General features: G+C 38.3%; 1 pseudogene; it reads left to right on the plus strand.

Annotated features, from left to right (window-relative positions):
• Positions 1-7,325: 7,325 nt before the first annotated feature.
• The window catches only part of LOC114041492, a 2,669-nt pseudogene continuing 1,710 nt past the window's right edge, over positions 7,326-8,284 (plus strand).

An 8,284-nucleotide genomic window follows, 5' to 3' on the forward strand; every position in this document is an offset into this window, starting at 1 on the left:
GCCTCAGTTTCCTCATCTGTAAAATGAACCAGTAAGAATGCATGATGTCACAATTCCCTCTGAGCTTTAACATTCAATTTCTTAGGTTACTCCTAATAGGAGCAAAGAAACTGAGACAAAACAGAATGCAAGCTACCTGAGATATTTGTTTTTGTCTTTGTAAATGCAGTGACCACCACATAGTCTGTGCTTGTTGAATGTTTGAAATGCTTGCTGAATGAGTGAATGAACAAATGAATGGATGAGTGAATGAATGAATGTGTGTGTGACAGGTTTAGGAGAATTATAAGCTTCAAATTGGAATTGTGCTTAGTTCTTTAGGAGAAAGTTCTAAAGAATCATCCCAGACTCTTCCTAGGTTCCCCTTTATAGGGTAGTTATGCCCTGAATCCATAGCAGCAGAACAAGAATTACCCCAGCGGAATGGTACCCAAAGTGAGAATCATGCCATCTGCTCTCTTGGATGTCTAACCAAGGCAAGGCTGACCAAGACCAAAACAGGCATCCCAGACCACTCTAGCCTAGCCATGCTACCGTTAAGGTGAACATCAGTATCCTACCTGTCTCCTCAATGGTAATTGTAAAGGCTAGTTTCCCACTCCAAGGTCAACATTGCCTTCTCTTCTTAAATGCCCTCCCTGAATATAAACTTGCTGTGGATAGAAATGATGGAAATACTTCCTGTGACATGATCTTACTCTTTTCTTATCGCCTATAGGGATCAGTGATCCAGAACTTAGCACAGTGCCTGGCATATAGTAGGTGCTTAATAAATATTTGTTGTTGTTCAGTCCTGTCTAACTTGCGACCCAATTGGGATTTTTATTTTTTTTGCAAAGATATGGTGCAATGGATAGAGCACCAGTCCTGGAGTCAGGAAGACTCATCTTCCTGATTTCAAATCTGGCTTCAGACAATAGCTGTGTAACTCTGGGCAAGTCATTTAACCCTCTACTTTCCTTATTTGTAAAACAAGCTGGAAAAGGAAATGGCAAACGACACCTGTGACTCTGAAAGTCAACCCAAAAGGGGCCATGGAAAGTCAGACAGGACTGAAAACAACTCAACACAAGAACAACAACAACATTTTACTCTGCATTGGTTGACACAAGTCCTTCCAAGTTTAACTTTTTAAGTTTACTTTTCTAGACATTTCATGTTGCTTCCAACTTCATGTTCAAGCCAAAATGGCCTACTTTCTTTTCCCTTAACTAAGCATGTCACCGCCTACATCGATGACTTTGCATAGCTGTGCCCCATGCCTGGAATGTGCTTCTTTTTCATCACTACTTTTTAATATCTCATGGCTTCCTCAAACTCCCATATGAAACCAATCCACATATTTGTTACCATCCTCTTCCTTCATTAATTATCTTTCATTTGTTATTGTTGTTCACTTGTTTTCAGTCATGTCCAACTGTTTTTGACCCTATTTAGGGATTTCTTAGCAAAGATTTTGGAATGGCTTGCCATTTTCTTTTCCAGTCCATTTTACAGATGAGGAAACAGAGGCAAACAGGGTTAAGTGACTTGCCTAGGATCACACCAGCTAGTAAGTGTCTTAGTTCAAGATTTGAACTCAGGTTCTCCTGACTCTAGGCCCAATGCTCTATCCACCATACCACCTTGCTGCCCACCTTTCATTTCCTTATCTGTTTAAACATTCTGTGCCTTAGTAGAATGTGAGCTTCCTTGATGTTGTAATAAATTTTTATTTTGTTTTATTTCATACTCTCAGGGCTTGGCAAAGTACCTAACATATACTAGGCCTAAAATATTTGAATTGAATAATCATTGCTACTAATGAAACTTACTCCAATACAACACAATGATCTGCGATTAGATCAGGGTGGTTATTCTATGCTCCCTCGATGGATAGTGGATCATAACTACTTGGGAAATAGCCTTTGAGTTTTGATGTGGCCAAAAATTTCTCCCTCTGGGGCTACCTTAGTGATAAATGTCTTTGAACTTAGCCAGGCAGGTTCTCAGGCCACAGACCCATAGCTCCTCACTAGGTTCATGTTGGGAGCCTTTTTGGCTTAGAAGAACTGGCTAGGATCTTCACTAGGATGTTTAAGAACAGAGATCATCTGAATACCACAGGAAGGTATCACAGAAAGCATTTTTAAAAGATTAATGTCATTATTTTTAATAATGGTTTCCTCTTTGAACAATTGGTAGTTCTCTGCCCATTTTGCATTTAACTACCTTGGAATTTATTCTGTTTATGTTATACGTATAGATATACACATGTATATATAACATATACATATGTGGATATATATTTATTCATACATGTATACACACATGCCATTTTCCCCATGGGAACAAAAAAATCTTGATAGTGGGGATTGCCTTATTCTCCATCTGTATGACCAGAGTCTAGCACAGTGCTTATTAATACACAGTAGGTGCTTAATAAATGCCTTTTAATTGAATGATTGGTTTGAAACCTCCAAGTCCAATGTACACCAACCCACAATTTTCTTAAAGCCCCCGAGAGGTTTTCAGGAAACATTCAATTATCCAACTGGTTCTTCATTCTGAAAACAAAAATCAGCTACAATTTGCAGTAAGGGGCTCCCCTGATGACTCAAAGATCATCCGCTAATTACATCATTGAGGAACAAATGAGAGAATATTTCCCCAAGGGAAAGGTATGAGAATAAAGCTTGTTTCCTAACTTCCTCTTCCCAGTGGTTCCAGAGCAATCTCCACCTTTCACAAGTAGGCTCAGTCACTGTTCTTCTTTAGGAAATCTGGGCTAATTAGTCCTATTTCAGTTCCTTGGGGAGTCTAAGTCAGAGGTCATGGGACCCTCCAATTCAGTTATGGCTAGAGTCAAACAAAAGCCTAAGGAAGAACCAAATGAAGAAGGGTAAATTTTATTTTAACCCTATTTGCCTTTAAATTTATTTTTACATGATCAAATGGTGTTGTTGAAGAAGAGATCTTTCACTTTCACTGGGCCTCAAAGATAAAAATCTTTAAAAGACAAATGGTATTGGAAAATTGGACCTTCCTCTGGCAAATTGGAAAAAAACAGGAAATTGGATAGCAAGCTTTCAATCAGCAGACATATTAAAATGTAGCTTCTAGGAAAACTCACCCATTGCCTATTAATTCTAATTTCTAAGCACTCTTCCAATTCTAACTTTCTATATCCTAAGATCTTTTTTCTAGCTTTGGTATTTTCTGTTCTAAGACCCCCTTTAGCTCTAACATTTTAATTCTAATCTTGAAAATCCCTTCTAACAGAATAAATCCATCTATTATATTCATCAATATATCTTCATCTGGGATCTAAGGATTTTTCTAGCTTTGACATTCTGTTTCCTAGAGTCTCTTTCAGCTCAAATATTCAAACAACCAATGTATCGATAAATCATTATGCCTATATTTATTTATTAAGTTTAAATTAAAGCAGTGATTAAAAAAAGCAAGCAAAACTAGCACATCTCAATTTTTTAATTATTTCTTGATCAGTTGACCTGTATAACTTTTAATTATGAAAAAATGGTAAAATATTAGTAACTGCCATAAATTATCATCAAGTAATGGTTGTACCTCCCTATTACCATAGTCATGCATTGGTGGGGAGAGGAGACTGGTCGTGGTATTTGAAATATTCTGTTCTGGGTCTCTGGTCATACTTATTGGAATTAATCATGAGAAATCTTAGTTCGTGAGTTGATTTCCCCTATATTTCTCAGTAAGAAGTTTGGTGTTTTAGCAGAATTTTTAGAGGCCATGAGTACTCTTAACATATCAGTTAGAAGGGAGTACTTAGTCTGGGGAAGGTCCACCAGTGCCATGAAGAAGAACAAGATCACTATATCAGTGTAGGTTGCTGGTTTCCAGTTTTCAGGAGTAATTACTCACATACTTATCCTTTTTTTATTGACACTGGGTGGTCAATTTTCATTTTCAATGTAGTCTGAGGAGGTATTAATAGATACTCTGCTGGGAAGTTGATTTTGATTCTGAAGGCTCCATTGTCATATGGAAGGTTGGAAGGAATGTTAAGGCCTTGTCAAGTAAATAAATTAGCTAAATCAAAGGTAGCTAGAGGCTCAGAAAATAGAGTCCTTGACCTAGAGTCCAAAAGATCTGAATTTAAATCTCGTTTCAAACACCTAGAAGCTGATGACTCTGGACAAATCACTTAAACTCTCTCTTCCTCAGTTTCCTCATCTATAGAATAAGGATAATAATTGTACCTCTTGCCCACAGTTGCTATGAAAATCAAATGAGATAGTGTTTTAAGGTTATATCTAAATGCTAGCTATTATTAATCTGATTGTTATAGAAATTTTAATGGCCCATTTATAGAATTCATCCTGCTCCATCTACCTTTTGCTGGCAAATATATTTGGTTCCTCTTAAACATTTAATATGCAACTACTATGTCTCAGGGCAGCTAGGTGAAGCAGTGGATAGAGCACTGAGTCTGGAGGCAGGAAGACTTATCTTACTGAGTTCAAATCCAGCCTCAGACACTTACTAGTTGTGTGACCCTGGGTAAGTCACCTAACCCTATTTGCCTCAGTTCCTTATCTGTAAAATGAGCTGGAGAAAGAAATGACAAATGACTCTAGTATCTTTGCCAAGAAAACCCCAAATTTGGTCGCAAAGAATCAGACATGACTGAAACAATTCAACAATGACAACAAAAAACTATGCTCCAGAAATTGTGCTACTGTGCTAGTAGCATGCTATAGAAACAAGAAGGAAAAAAAAAAAAGCACTAAACAATTGCTTACATGAAGTACCTTAATTATTTTGGGGGAAAGAATATATATATATATATATATATATATATATATATAGAAAATTAGATAAAAAATAAATCCAAAGTAATTTGTAGGCAGAGGGCTCCAGGAACTGGGGGTGGGGGGAAGAGGATAAGGATAGATTTCCTTTAGAATATACCACTTGAAACGATCTTCAAGGAATGAGAGATTCTAAAAAACAGAAATGAGGAGGTAACACATTTTCATCCTGGAGAAAGCCTGTATAAAGGGAAAGAAATGGGAGATAGAAACGGCATGAAAAGAGAATAGCAAGTGGATCAGTTTGACTGGAATGCATGAAAGAGAGTAAATTTAGACACTTTTTAAAAAAAATTAAGATGAAGCTAGATTATGGAATATATTCAATGTCAGGTTAAAGAATTTCTGTTTTGTTCTAGAGATGATAGGGAGAAACTGAAGATTTTTGAGGAGGGGAATGACATGGTCAGAACTGGACTTTGGAAATATCTCTTTGATAGTTGTATGAATTGGAGTTAGGAAACTCTAGATTTAGGAAGTCTAAGTAAGAGAATATTGCAATAGTCCAGGTAAGAGGCAGTGAGGACCTGTATAAGGCTGGGGGCCATTAGATTGGAGAGGAGAAGACTACAAGAGGGATGTGGAGATCAAAAGGCAAAATCTGACAGCTAAATGGATATTCAGTACGAGGGAAAAGAAGACGATGGATGAGAAATTTATTGTGAGGATAAAAATTATAAGATTTAGCAACTAATTGAATGTGGGGGATGAGAATAAAGCATTGAATCTTGGTGTGCAGAAAGAGAGTTGTGCAGTCAACAGATACAGAGACATTAGCAATAAAAAGGAGTTTTAAAAGGAAAATATCATGGCTTCTGTTTTGAATATGTTGAGTTCCATCACTATGAACTACCCATTGGGGGTTGCCTAATAGACCATTGATATTAGAGTACTAGAGGCCAGGAACGTGATAAGAACTATATATAGCCACACAAAATCTCATACAGTAGGATCAGAGAGGGGACCAACAACACTTGGCCCTCCTCCTTAAGTAGAATTAACTAATCTTAGCACCTAATTAGCATTTTTTTTACATCATTTCAGTTGTATCTGACTCTTCATGACCCCATTTGGTTTTTTTTTTTTTGTTGTTGTTGTTCGTTTGTTTTTGTCTTTTTTTTTTTTGGCAGAGATACTAAAGTGGTTTGTCATTTCCTTTTCCAGATCATTTTACAGAAAAGAAAACTGAGGCAAACAAGATTAAGTGACTTGCCCAGGGTCACACAACTATTAAGTGCCTGAGGCCAGTTTTGAACTTAGGAAGATAAGGCTTCCTTACTCCAGGCCTGACACTATCCACTGTGTCATCTAGCCTTCCTTAGTTAGCAACACCAATCAGTTTAGAATTGTCTACTGGGAAGAGGCACCTGGTATAGTGGATAGAAATTTTGTCTAAGAATTAGCAAAACCTGGGTTCTGGGCTCATATCCAACATAATAGTCACTCAGTCTGTCAAGAAATATTTATTTAGCACCTACTATGTGCCAACCACTTTGCTAAATGCTAGGAATACAGATACAAATATAAACCAAGACAGTCCCTGCTATCAAGGAGCTTACAATCTAATGGAAGAAGACATCATACAAAAGGAAGCTGAAAAGTGGGAGGAGAGGTAGGTACTTGGCATGAGGGCATGATGGAGAGGTGCAAAGATGTTCAAAAAGGAGTGTACTGTTGCAAAATGGGGAGAAGATGGTTTTGATGAGATGTGAGTACCAGGAAGATTCTGTTTTGCAGGATAATGAGATTTTGCAAGGATGAGTTTCCTAGGGAAAGAAGACATGAATATAAGGTCTGAAGAAGTTGGATTATATGACCCTGGGCAAGTCATGCAAACTTTCTGTGCTCTAAGCAAGTCTCTTAGGCAATCAGTTTCACAGAATGTGTAAACTTACATTGGCAGAAGGAGTTTTCTCACCAGTAAATTCCCTAAAACAAGAGAAATCACAATATCACTATTCCAATCCACATCCTAAAAATAGGAAGCCATTAGAAGACAGGCTACATCAATCCCAAGCTTTATTCTATGTGAGTGTCTCTCCAGTTGGGTCCTGATACTGTTCTATAATCCGCTGGAAGGTTTTCCAGTATTCCAGGATCTCTATCTTCCTTCTCAAAGGGAAATATCTTGGGTTTTCCAGAGCCTTCTGTCCTCAGATTAGAAATTTCTCCTACTTGCTTTGTCTAAAATAAATAAATAAAGCTGATTTGAGGGTGTAATGAATGCTACTTAGTCTACATTATATTTTATACAGCCTGCTCCAGGTGTACAAATTCTCAGTCATAGCTCTGAAAGTACCTGGATATTTAGGTAGATGTACAGCTTTATCTCAATCTAGCAACTCAGATGGTTTTCTGTTATCTTATCATCAATGGTAGGATTAAATAACAGTCTTTCAGTGCCGGTATGAATGGACCAAGCTGGACTCAGACCTCTGTGGAGCTGATCACAACCTCAGGATTCTCCATCACAAACAAAACAGTATCAATATGGCAGATATTCAAAATGGCAGCCAAGTGACTGAATTCATCCTTCTGGGTCTGACTGGCCGGCCAGAGCTGTAACTCATCCTCTTCGTGGTGCTTCTGGTTGTCTACCTCATTACCTTGATAGGGAATCTTGGAATGATTACACTGATGAGACTTAGCTCTCACCACATATACCCATGTACTTCTTCCTTAGCCACCTTGCCTTTGTGGATATCTGTTATTCCACTAATGTTATCTCTCTCATGCTGACTCACTTCTTATCTGAGAAGAAAACCATTTCCTATGTTGCTTGCTTGACCCAGTGCCATTTCTTCATTGCTGTTGTCATTACTGAGTACTTCATGTTGGTTGTGATAGCTTACAACCACTACATGGCTATCTGCAGCCCCCTACTTTATAGCAACAAGATGTCCATAAGCACTCGCTTCTGGTTGGTCAACATTCCTTATGTTCATGATTCCCTTGTAGGCAGAGCACAAGTCACCTTGACATCTCGCCTGACCTTCTGTGGCCCTGACATCATCAACCATTTCTACTGTACCAACCCACATTTGCTGGCACTGAACTGTTCTAACACTTGTGTCAATCAGACAGCCATGCTTATCTCTGCAGGCATGAACCTCTCAAGCTCCCTCTTGATCATTCTCGTCTCGTACATTTTCATCTTCGCAGCTATCCCATGATCCACTCCAGCGAGGGGCAACACAAAGCCTCCTCCACTTGCGGCTCCCACTTGACAGCAGTCACCATGTTTTATGACACCCTCTTCTGCAAGTATGTGAGGTCTGCCACCAAACAGTCAGTGGAACAGAACAAAATCATTGAGCCATTTTGTATCTTCTTCTGTCCTCCATTGAACCCATTTATCTACAGTTTGGGGAACAAGGACATCAAAGTTGCCCTTAGGAGAATCTTTGGGAAAAACATGAAATAAATGAAAAGAAATAAAATGCCCACCA

The sequence above is a fragment of the Vombatus ursinus genome, unplaced genomic scaffold (assembly GCF_900497805.2).
Source record: "Vombatus ursinus unplaced genomic scaffold, bare-nosed wombat genome assembly UNPS02014174.1, whole genome shotgun sequence".
Taxonomy (NCBI): domain Eukaryota; kingdom Metazoa; phylum Chordata; class Mammalia; order Diprotodontia; family Vombatidae; genus Vombatus; species Vombatus ursinus.